General features: G+C 45.0%; 1 long non-coding RNA gene across 1 annotated transcript; it reads left to right on the forward strand.

The window, feature by feature from the left end:
- Positions 1 to 224: 224 nt before the first annotated feature.
- On the forward strand, positions 225 to 9,128 carry LOC143650605 (uncharacterized). Its single transcript, XR_013159620.1, has 3 exons — positions 225 to 1,261; positions 1,459 to 6,723; positions 7,049 to 9,128. It is a non-coding gene; the product is annotated as an uncharacterized LOC143650605 (long non-coding RNA).
- The last annotated feature ends 3,072 nt before the right edge of the window (positions 9,129 to 12,200 follow it).

Genomic DNA, 12,200 nt, shown 5'->3' on the forward strand with positions numbered 1-12,200 from the left:
GGCCCCAGCGGCCGCCGGGGCCCGCTCACGTGACCGCGAGGTCGGCGCCCGGGGAGGGGGCGGGGCGAGGCGAGGGGGCGCGGCTCCCGGCGGCCCCTGGGGCGGCGGGGTCCCGCCTGCCGGGCGCGCCCCCCTCCCTGCCGGACGGCCTCGCGTCCGCCCCCCACCCCTCCCGCCCCGCGCGCTGGCCTCTTTCTTCGTCCCCCCCCTCCGCCCCGCCCCAAGGAAAGAAGGAGCCACGTTAAAGCGGGGAGGGGCGCAGGGCTTTGGGCGCCCCCGGGGCACCCCGACCCTCCTCCGATGGCGAAGTCAGGCCTCCTGAACCCAGGATTAGACGCGCTGGCTTCCAGGGCACGGGAGCGTCCCCGTCGTCTGGGGACGGGGCTGGTTTCCAGTCCCGAGGCCCCAGGCCTTGGCGGACGCCACGAGCCCCTAAGAGCGCCTCCAGGGGGAGACGGGAAGGAGGGACCCACCCCTCGAGGGTTGGAGACATTAAACCCCAGAGTGGACAGCGAAGTGCTGACAGCGGTGCCGCGCGCACAGCCAGCGCTCAGTACATGTGAGCTGCCGTCGTTTTTTTATGTCACGGTCGTTGTCACTCTTTAAAAGGGGTGGGAATCCCAACTCGGCCGCTGACCTGCAGCGGGCCCTGTGGATCCCCGGGCAGCGCCGAGCCTCAGTTTCCCCGCTGCAAAATGGGGGGCAGTCTCTTCTTCGGGAGCTGCTGCATCTAGGGGGCGCTCCATAAATGCGGCGGAGGCAGGACGGAAACTTCTCTCGCGCGGCCCGGTCTCCCGAGAGTGCAGCAAGCTGGGCTCGCGGCGGCCTCCGGACCCCCTCAATCCCTTGGAAACCCGGTGATAGAGTCAAACGGCCGTCCCCCGGGCTCCGAGCCTGGAGAGCTCCCTGGAGGCGGTGCCTGCGCGTGCTGCGACCTCCCGGGACCAGCCGCAACGCTCAGGGCTGCGGGCGCCTCGGTTACACGTGGCTCGGCTCGGCTTGCGTGGTCCCAGAAACCCAGGCGCAGGGTTTGCTCCTTCGGGCCACTCTCCGGGGATTTAAACAGAGGGAGGAAGGGAAGGAGGAGGCGAGTGAGACCCAGCCAGGAGCTGTCCATTCCTCTCCCCTTCCACCGCCCCCACCTGGCCATTCGCTCACCTGGACCAGAGCAGTCGCCGCCTCCCAGTTCTCTGCGCTCCGCGGCTGCTCCCTGTTTCTCCCCACAGAGACCAGAGAGCCTGCGCAGGGACATCTGAGTCAGGTCAGGCCCCCTCCTCTGCCCAGAACCCTCCATAGCTCCCACCTCCCCCGGAGCAAAAGTTAAGTCCTTCCAGCCGCCGTCACCTCCCTGACCCTCTGGCTTCCCCTCTCGCTCACCCTGCTCCAGCCACGGTGGCCTCCTCCTTTTGTTGATTGAATTAAAACCCTAACAGCTTGTCTTTTGCTCCCAATTTGCAGAGGAAAAAAAGCCCAAAGAGAAGCCTCTCGCCTGGATAACAGTGCCGGGCTGATTGCCGTCTATGACCAGAAGGACGTGACTTCTCTCTCTAAGTTTTCAGGTGACCCATTTCACAGATGGGGAGCATGAGGCAGACTGAGCCCTTTTAGCTGGGACTCTGGGACTGGGCTGGCAGGAACGGACTTTTCCAGGGATGGGCCTCTCCCGCCTGCCAGCTTCCAGGCGGCCTCCGCAGATGCAGCTGGGGAGCCTTGCCAGATTCTCACTCTAACCTCCCGGTGTTCATTTACTCAGTGAACATTTATCGGTGCCCCCTGGGGGCTTTGCTGGTGCTGGAAATGGAACAGCACTGTGGGTGTAAAAACAGGGAGATGGACGACTAACATACAACCTCGACAATATACAAGAACTGTGCTCTCCCCTCTACCATTTGCTCTGGGGCCTTGGAAAGCTTAAATCACACCCCATCTCTCCTCCCTGCTGGGAAACCCTCCCCTGGCTCCACAGTGCTTTAGGAAAAACTCATCTCTTACCTGGCCTGTAAAGCTGGTCCTGGACCAGCCTCTGCCCACCTGTCTGGCCTCCCCCTTTCCCACCCTCCTCACCCCTCTTCTGCCACACTAATCTGCCTGCCTTCTTTTTATTTTTAAATATTTTTTTATTGAGCTATCTTCATGAACCACACAGTTCATCCAAAATATATAATCAATGGCTCACAATTATCATCACATATTGTGTATTCATCATTATGATCATTTTTAGAATGTTGCATCACTCCAGAAAAAGAAATAAAAAGAAAAAAAAATACATCCCCATACCCTTTACCCCTCCCTCTCATTGACCACTAGTTTTGCAATCTACCCAATTCATTTTTTTAACCCCTTATCCTCTCACCCTATTGTTGTGTGTGTCTGTGTGTTTTAATTCATCTGTCTATACCCTGGATAAAGGGAGAGTCAACCACAGGGTTTTCACAATCACACAGTCACATCACAAAAGCTATATAGTTAGATCATCTTCAAGAATCAAGGCTACTGAAATTCAGTTCAACAGTTTCAGGTATCCCCTAGCCACTCCAATATACCATAAACTAAAAAGGGATATCTATATAATACATAAGAATAACCTCCAGGATAACTTCTGTTTGAAACACTGTATGAAATCTCTCAGCCACTGAGACTTTATTTTGTCTAATTTCACTCTTCTCCCTTCTCTCTTCCCACTTTTGGTCAAGAAGACTTTCTCAATCCCATGATGCCGGGTCCTGGCTCATTCCCGGGAGTCATGGCCCAGGCTGCTAGGAAGATTTACACCTCTGGGAGTCATGTTCTGTGTAGGAGGGGAGGGCAATGAGTTCACCTGCCGAGTTGCTCACCTGCCTTCTGCTCTTCAAGTAATCCGGTCTTCCAGCCCCAGGGCCTTTGCACTGGCTTTCCCCACTCCTTTTGCTTCTCACCTTGGCATGCTCTTCTTCACTTCATTCCCATCTTTTCTCAGATGTCACCTCCTCCAAGAAGTGTTCCCTGATTGCACTTCCACTTAAAAAAGACCTTGCCCCATCCCTACCACACTCTATCCCCTCCCACAGCTTGATTTTTCTTCCTTGCAGATTGTCATTAAATTTTACTCCACTGTTTTGTTTCTTGTCTCTCTCCCCCACAAGGATGTCTGCTCCCTGAAGATAGGGTTCATTACTTCTGGGTCACCAGTTCCTAGAACAGGGTTTGGCATGCAAAAGGTGCTCAATAAATAACTGCTGGATGAATGGATAGATAAACCAACCGGGCATCTCATAGGGGGCAGCTGGCATGTTTGGTGTCTGGGGGTGGGGGGCATGGGAGTAGGGTAGCATGCTCTGGTTGCTACGGATGGTGGGCACGGGGTTACAGCAGCTCCAAGGATTTCAGATTTGACCCCTAGGGCAAGTGGGAGCCACTGATGGCTCTAAGTGAGGATTGTGTTTCTCAGAAGAAGGCTGTTTGGAAACCAAGTGTCCACTAACAGCGACCAGAGAAAGACATGGGGGTAGCAGGGGAATGAGGAGTTACTGCTTAATGGGTGCAAAGTTTCTGTTTGAGGGGATGGCGAAGTTTTGGCAATGGGTGTTAGTGAGGGTGGCATGACACAGTCTGTATAACGAACAGGTCAGTGGGACTGTGCAGCTGAAAATGGTCCAAGAGGGAAATTCTGCACTGCACATACATTGCTGCAATAAAAAGTAAAGAAATAAAACAGGAAGAAAGGAAAGGAAAGAAACCAGGGCAGATTTATCTAAAGCCAGAAGAATGGAGCTGAGTATCAACAAGGCTATCTCAAAAAACGCTGAGGGTTAAAAGGGATGTTTAGAGTCATATATGTCACCAGTTAACACTGCAAGTTTATAAATACTACCTAAAAAAAACCAAAAAATAAATAAATAAAAATACTACCTGCACATACAAATGTATGACACTGGTGCAAAGAGTTAATAATAGGGGGAAAATACCTATTGCAAATTATGGACTATAGTTAACAGTAATACCTTAAATTCTTTCATGGACAATAAGTTGTGTACCACCCCAATACTAAGTGTCAATAATCGGGAGAGATAAGGCATATGGGGTGTTTGTGGTTTTCTTTTTATGTGTGTGCCTATCTGATAATTTTGTTGTTGGAGTAATGAAAATGGTCTGAGTATGATGATGATTGCACAACTAAGTGATGGTGCTGTGAGATGTTGATTATATAATTTGGACAGAATATATGATAAATGAATATATCTCTATAAAACCTGCCAAAAAAACAAACAAAAATAATGTTGGGGAGCTGGCTGCAGAACAAGTTGAAACAGTTTTTACATTTTATAAGCAAGTAGAAACACTACCCACAGTTTACAATCAATTACTCAAAACTGAAAGTGAAACTATGTATCTAGTTTATAAAAACATGTTACCTCCCTGATTGTGAAGTAGAGTGGCCAGTAATGGTGTAAACATATGATCAAACACCGAGCTGCTATGAAAAGGAATGAAGTGGTGTAGCATGCAACATTGTGAATGAAGCTGTGGGACATTTGGTGAGGCAAAATAAGCCAGAAACAAAAGAACAAATATTGTATGATCTCATTTAGAAAATACTTATAAGAAAACTGGGGCCTAGACTGTAAGCTCTTATAGCAGTCACACTTATTTTGTTATTTCTGGATTTTTAGGGGCTGTTTTATGTATGTATAACCTGTTATTTAGAGATAAGAATGACGCCGATTGGGTCAGGATTAAGATAATTCAGAATACAGGGGTAAGGAAGGCATTGCTTGTATTTTAGAACTTTACCTACTCTTTGAGACCAAAGGAAGAAAGTTTTATATCTAGAACCTAGGTTTTCGTAGCACACAATCTAACTCAACTTATCTGCATAGATAATTTAAACAATCCAAACACAAGGAGCCCAGAATAAGAATAAGAGCCTTTAATCCTGCATAGCTTAATGTAATGCCCAGATACATCCCAGAGTATATTAAGCAGATAATCAAAAAGTATTGGCAAAGTCCCTTGAGGGATGGGAGAAAAATTATGGAACTATTAAACTTTACCACTGGGGAAATGTCAGATACAGTGCCAAATAGTAGGGACACCCAAATCAATAGGCCAAACCTTTGATCTTGAAGCTTGCTCTTGTGAAGTTTATGTGTGTAGTGGAGAAGTTTAGCCTACCTATAGGTATGCCTAAGAGTTACTTCTGGGGGACCTCTTTTGTTGCTCAGATGTGGCTTCTCTCTCTCTAAGCCCAACTATGCAAGTGAAACCATTGTCCTCCCCCTATGTGGGACATGATATCCAGGGGAGAGGGTCTCCCTGGCAGTGTAGGAGAGGACTCCCAGGGATGAGCTTGGCCCTGGCACCATGGGATTAACAATGCCATCCTAATCAAAAGAGGAAAAAAAGTGTAGCAAGTAAGTATATCAGTGGCTGAGAGAGTTCAAATAGTCAAGAGGCTACTCTGGAGGTCACTCTTACACGAGCTTCAGTTAGATATTGCTACCTACCATAACTTGCCAAACCTCAACCAAAACCATTCCTGCTCAATCCTAAAGAATACTTGTGGCATTACATAAGATTCCACAAAGGTTCCATGTGCTAGTGTAGTTTTCCAAAAGTTACAACCTCCAGATGGGTCCCTGGACCAGATAAGTTCTGAAACACAGAGGGCTCAGCCTCTCCAGAACATCAACTCGTTTCATCTCCCTACCCCATATTATCGACAGCCCCTTCCAACATGAAAAAGTTAGAAAGGGCATAGCCCAAATACCTCTAAAGAGTGAGAGAAAGATCAAAGGTGATGGTGGAGTTATACAGAGAAGGTAGGGTTTAACAGATGAGTATGACTGATGAATCATTAAACCCATATTTCTTTTAGCCTCCAGTACCTTAGAGCAGCTATAAATAAAAACCTAAAATCGTGGAATTGTAACCCATGACAAACTCTGAAATCTATTCTACAACTAATTGTTTCGATGTACTTTGAAATTTATTGCTTTTAGGTATACATGTTATTTAAAGAGGAGGAGTATAACAGAGAAGATAGGATTTAACAAATGAGTATGACTGCTGAATCATTACATTGATATTTCTTTTGGTCTCCAGTGTCTTGGAGCAGCTAGAACAAAAAATCAGAAAATCATGGAACTGTAACTCACACCTAACCTTAAAATCTGCTCTAATTATTTGATACAAAATTTATACTTTGACTAGTGGATTTCCTAATATAACTTATGTAGATAGTTTGATTGAACACTGTTCTAGTTTGCTAGCTGCTGGAATGCAACACACCAGAGACGGATTGGCTTTTAATAAAAGGGATTTATTTTGTTGGTTCTTCAGAGGAAAGGCAGCTAACTTTCCACTGAGGTTCTTTCTTACGTGGAAGGCACAGGATGGTCTCTGCTGGTCTTCTCTCCAGGCCCCTGGGTTCCAACAACTTTCCCCGGGGTGACTTCTTTCTGCATCTCCAAGGGCCCAGGCTGAGCTGCGAGTGCTGAGATGAGGAATGCTGAGCTGCTTAGACTGTGCTACATTGCGTTCTCTCATTTAAGCACAAGCCAATTAAGTTAAACGTCACTCATTACAGCAGACACGCCTCCTAGCCGACTGCAGATGTAATTAGCAACAGATGAGATTCACCTACCATTGGCTCATGTCCACAGCAACAGAACTAGGTGCTCTCACCTGGCCAAGTTGACAACTGAATCTAACTACCACAAACACCATAAGTACTTGGAATCTCAGGTAGGACATGAGATTTTGTTCGTTTGCCCAGAGTGATGCCCTGATAAATCCCAGAGTGATTCGATCAGTGAGTGGAAAACTATTTGCAAAGCCCCCTTCAGGGAATGGTGAGAATGGGGAGAAATTCAAGTTCCCCAAGTTGAATTCTTGATATTCTCACAAGCAGTGTGGACAACCAAAGCTATAGGCTGAGCCCCCAGTCTTGCGGTTTGTTCATATGAAACTTAACCCCACAAAGGATAGGTCAAGTCTACTTAAAATTTAGGCCTAAGAGTCACCCCCAAGAGAGCCTCTTTTGTTGCTCAAATGTGGCCTCTTTCTCCAGCCAGCACAACAAGCAACCTCACCACCCTCCCCTGTCTACGTGGGACATGACTCCCAGGGGTGTGGACCTTCCTGGCAACGTGGGACAGAAATCCTAGAATGAGCTGAGACTCAGCATCAAGGGATTGAGAAAAACCCTAGAATGAGCTGAAACCGAGCATCAAGGGATTGAGAAAAACTTCTTGACCAAAAGGGGAAAGAGTGAAATGAGATAAAGTGTCAATGGCTGAGAGATTCCAAACAGTCGAGAGGTTATCCTGGAGGTTATTCTTACGCATTGAGTACATATCACCTTGTTATTCAAGATGTAAGGGAAAGGCTGGAGGGAACTACCTGAAATTATACAGGTGTGTTCCAGTAGCCATGTTTCTTGAAGATGATTGTATAATGATATAGCTTTCACAATGTGACTGTGAGATTGTGAAAACCTTGTGTCTGATGCTCCTTTTATCTACCTTGTCAACAGACGAGTAGAATATATGGAATAAAAATAAATAATAGGGGGAACAAATGTTAAAATAAATTTAGTTTGAAATGCTAGTGATCAGTGAAAGCAAGGGGTAAGGGGTATGGTAGGTATAATCTTTTTTTTTGTTCTTTTTTCTGTTTTCGTTTTATGTCTTTTTCTATTGTCTTTTTATTTCTTTTTCTGAATGGAAGCAAATGTTCTAAGAAATTATGAATATGCAGCTAAGTGATGATATTGTAAATTACTGATTATGTAAATTTTTATTTCATTTGTTAATTTTTTTAAATTAATAAATAAATTTTTTAAAAATCTGTTCTATTACTACCTGTTAAAATGTATTTGGAGGGCGGACCATGATGGCTCAGCAGGCAGAGTTCTCACCTGCCATGCCGGAGACCCGGGTTCGATTCCTGGTGCCCGCCCATGCAAAAAAAAAAAAGTACTTGGAAATTTATTGCTTTTTTGTATGGATGTTAATATTTCAAAATTTAAAAAGGTTAAAGGGGGGGGATGATGAGAGTGACACCTACCCTACAGGTTTGAGGGGAAGCTTTAATTCTTGAAAAGCACAGAGCAGGGGTTCTAATCATTCAGTATCATTTTACTTGGGATGTTGTCTCTGGGATGGGGGGTGGCTTGAGATGGGATGAACAGGGATGACTTCAACTTTAACTGTAATGTTTTATTTCTTTCACTGCTAATTATTCTGATAAAGAAACAGTCTTTTCTGCTTTGATAAAGTCACAGACCTTCCAGGCTATGGCTCGATTAATTTTTATATGTGTGTACACCTGCATTAGTCAGGGTTCTTTAGGGAAACAGCCAAAATATGTATATATGTAATGTAAATATTATGAAATTTAGTATAGGAATTGGTTTATGCAACCATGGAGTTGGACAAATCCAAATTCCATACAGAAGGACACAAGCTGAGAACTCCGATGAAGATTTTGATGAATTCCCCAGGAGAAGCTGGCTGGCTGAAGTAGAGATGGCAAGTATTCTTTCTGACTGGGCTGAAATCCTTATTCTCCTTTTAAGGCCTCTAACTGATTGGACAAGACTTCTCTCATTGCTGAAGGTCATCTCTTTTGTTGATTGTAAATGCAATCAGCTGTAGATGCAGTCAACTGACTGATGATTGAAATCCAGGAAATATTCTCCCAATAACAATCAGACCAGAGCTTGCTTGGTCAAACAACTGGACACCATAACACAGCCAAGTTGACAAATAAACTTAACCATCATGACACTCCTGTAACCACCACCATCCAGCCCAAACTGAACTTCATTGATGCACCTTCCCAGGCCACCCCCTCTGGGTTCCATCACCAGTGATTCATCATGCCTGTTCTTGAAGTTCATGCCACATGGGAATCATGTGTATGTACTCTTTGGTACCTGTCTTCTTTTGCTCCATAAATGTGTGTTTTCTATGGAGATACATAATTCAGGGATGATAAAACCCAGCCTTTGAAAATGTTCAATTTGGTAGTTTTTAGTGCAATCATAAGGAACACAGTGTTTTTGAGATTTCTCCATATTGTAGCATGTATTGATAATTGGTTCCTTTTTAAAAAATTTCTGAATAAAGCAGTTTCTTTATCCATTCCCTTGTTGATGGATATTTGGGTTATTTCCAACTTGGGGTCATTACGAGCAAAGAATACTCATTGCTTGTGTCTTCATTTGGGCAAAAAGCATTTTCTGGACTGCTGAGTCTCTACTTACCTAGAAGAATTGTTCAGACACGCTGTAGGTGTCGTTGAATCCAGCTGACTCATCCCAGGAATGGTTTTACCCCCTCCCCAAACCCAGAGAGTAGTGGGGGCTGAGGACCAATGTCTAGAGATATTTTGGGTTATCAAGACTGGGCCGGTGCTAATTGGTATCTAGTGGGTTAAGACCCAGATGCTTCTGGAAATCCTCTGGGACACAGGGCAGCCCCCCACAACAGAGAATGAGGTGGCGCCAAATGTTGAGGGTTGCCAAGGTTGGGAAACACTGGGTCATCTTGTAGAAACTGTCAAACTACTGTCCAAAGTGGCTTTTGCCATGATCCCTCCCATCAGCCATGGGTGAGAGTTGTGGCTGCTCCACAGCCTCTCCGGTTCTTGGGACTGTCAGTCTTTTCCTTTCCTGTCTGGTCGGGTGTGTTTCAGGTCTTTTGTATTTTAAAATAACCCTCAAGTGAAACAAGCCAATACGACTAGATGTTAACCTCTGATCATCTTGGGTGGTGGATTTGTTTTTATACTTTAAGAGGCTCTAGTCTTTTCTGTCTGGATTTCATATTGGTTGAAATGTAGACACTGCCCCCAACTGCACGGATGGTGGGAAACCCGGGTTTTGTTTCTCCCCAGACCTCTTGAATGGATTCACCTGGATTCACTGCTTCTTCCCTGTCATCTCAGATGATCTAATCACTCAGAGCTCACTTCCCACCTGCTTTCCTGGCACTCCTCCACCCCCCTGGGGACTGGTTTCCTCCCGAGTTACCTGGTTTTGGCTTTGGTTTCCCCCATCTTCAGAAGACATCGCTGAGTCAAAGGGAGGGGGATGGCCTGGACTTGAACTTCTGACACTTATGTGACCTTGGGCCTGGGGCTTACACTCTCTGGGCCTCAGGGCACTTACTGAGCAATGTGGATTCTAATGGCCTGGGCTTATGTGGGGATTAAATGTGTTGATATATTTAGAACTCAGAATAAACTGGATTTAAGGTGAGGCGAGTGAGGTATCTGTCTGAGGTGCAAAACTTAAAGGCATTCCAAAAAGTTCAAGATCCACATTCTTTTAATGCAATACGTATTTTTTTTCTTTTACTCAAAATCCATGCAAACCGGGTGGGCGATGGTGGAGCAGTTACAGAGTTCTCACCTGCCATGCCAGAGACCCGGGTTCAATTCCCAGTGCCTGCCCAAGCAGGAGTGGGGGGGGGGGGTGGAAATCATGCAAACAATTCAAATTCAAATAAAGACAGAATCAGTGCTCCTGATTTTTCTTTTTTGATTTAGGTGCCAACATGGCCTTGTAACTGATTCTTCCTTTATTTAAGATTTTGATTATTTTCTCATCATAGCTTTTTTTTTTTTACACTGACTTTGATTTTAAAAGAGTGCATTAAAATATTATTTATCCTTCAAACTTCAACCTCTGTGCAAGAGCAAAGGGAGGGATGTTTGTTTGGTGCAAAATTTATATTTTGGGTAGCACACTATCTAATTTAATTTGGTCAGTTTACTTGAACACCCGTGTTTTAGTTTGCTAGCTGCCAGAATACAATATACCAGAAACGGAATGGCTTTTAAAAAGGGGAATTTAATAAGTTGCTAGTTTACACTTCTAAGGTCAAGACAATGTCCCAATTAAAACAAGTCTATAGAAATGTCCAATACTTGCTTCAAGAAGGCCAATGAAGTTCAGGGTTTCTCTCTCAAGTGAGAAGGCACATGGTGAGCACAGTCACAGTTTCTCTCTCGGCTGAAAGGGCACATGGCGAACATGGCTTCATCCGTTAGCTTTCTCTCCTGGCTTCCTGTTTCATGAAGCTCCCTGGAAGGCGTTTCCTTCTTCATCTCCAAAAGTCACTGGCTGTGGACTCTCTGCTTCATGGTGCTGCAGCATTCTCTGCTCTCTCCGAATCTTCCATTCTCCAAAATGTTTCCTGTTTTATAATATTCCAGTAAACTGATTATACATGTAGAACGGAACGAGCATATGTTAAGAATGTTTGTGTTTCAAGACCATCAGGAGTTAGAAACAGGGTAAGATATTGGGTAATTGGAGCTGAAGGGATACAGACTGTGCAACAGGACCGGATACAAAAACTCAGAAATGGACAGCACAATACTACCTAACTATAATATAATTTATGTTAAAACACTGAATGAAGTTGCATGTAAGAATGATAGAGGGAAGAGGGCTGGGGACATAAATGAAATCAGAAAGAAAGATAGATGTTAAAGATCGAGATGGTATAATCTAGGAATGCCTAGAGTGTATAATAATAGTGAAATGTACAATGTCAAATTTTAAAAATGTTTTTGCATGAGGAAGAACAAAGGAATGTCATTATTGCAGGGTGCTGAAAAATAGATGGTAATTAATACTTTAAAATGTCACCTTATGTGTGAGACTAAAGCAAAAAATGTTTATTTGTTACAAAATTTAGATTTTGACTAGAGCATTTCCTAATATAACTCATGTAGATAGTTTGATTGAATGTCATAAGTACTTGGAATCTCCGGTAGGACATGAGATTTTGTTGGTTTGCCCAGAGTGATGCCCCGATGAATCCCAGAGTGATTTGATCAGTGAGTGGAAAACTATTTGCAAAGCCCCCTTCAGGGAATGGTGAGAATGGGGAGAAATTCAAGTTCCTCAAGTTGAATTCTTGATATTCTCACAAGCAGTGTGGACAACCAAAGCTATAGGCTGAGCCCCCAACCTTGCGGTTTGTTCATATGAAACTTAACCCCACAAAGGATAGGTCAAGTCTACTTAAAATTTAGGCCTAAGAGTCACCCCCAAGAGAGCCTCTTTTGTTGCTCAGATGTGGCCTCTTTCTCCAGCCAACACGGCGAGCAGTCTCACCACCCACCCCCTCTCTGCGTGGGACATGACTCCCAGGGGTGTGGACCTTCCTGGCAATGTGGGACAGAGATCCTGGAATGAGCGGAGA

The sequence above is a fragment of the Tamandua tetradactyla genome, chromosome 11 (genome assembly GCF_023851605.1).
Source record: "Tamandua tetradactyla isolate mTamTet1 chromosome 11, mTamTet1.pri, whole genome shotgun sequence".
In the NCBI taxonomy this organism is placed as follows: domain Eukaryota; kingdom Metazoa; phylum Chordata; class Mammalia; order Pilosa; family Myrmecophagidae; genus Tamandua; species Tamandua tetradactyla.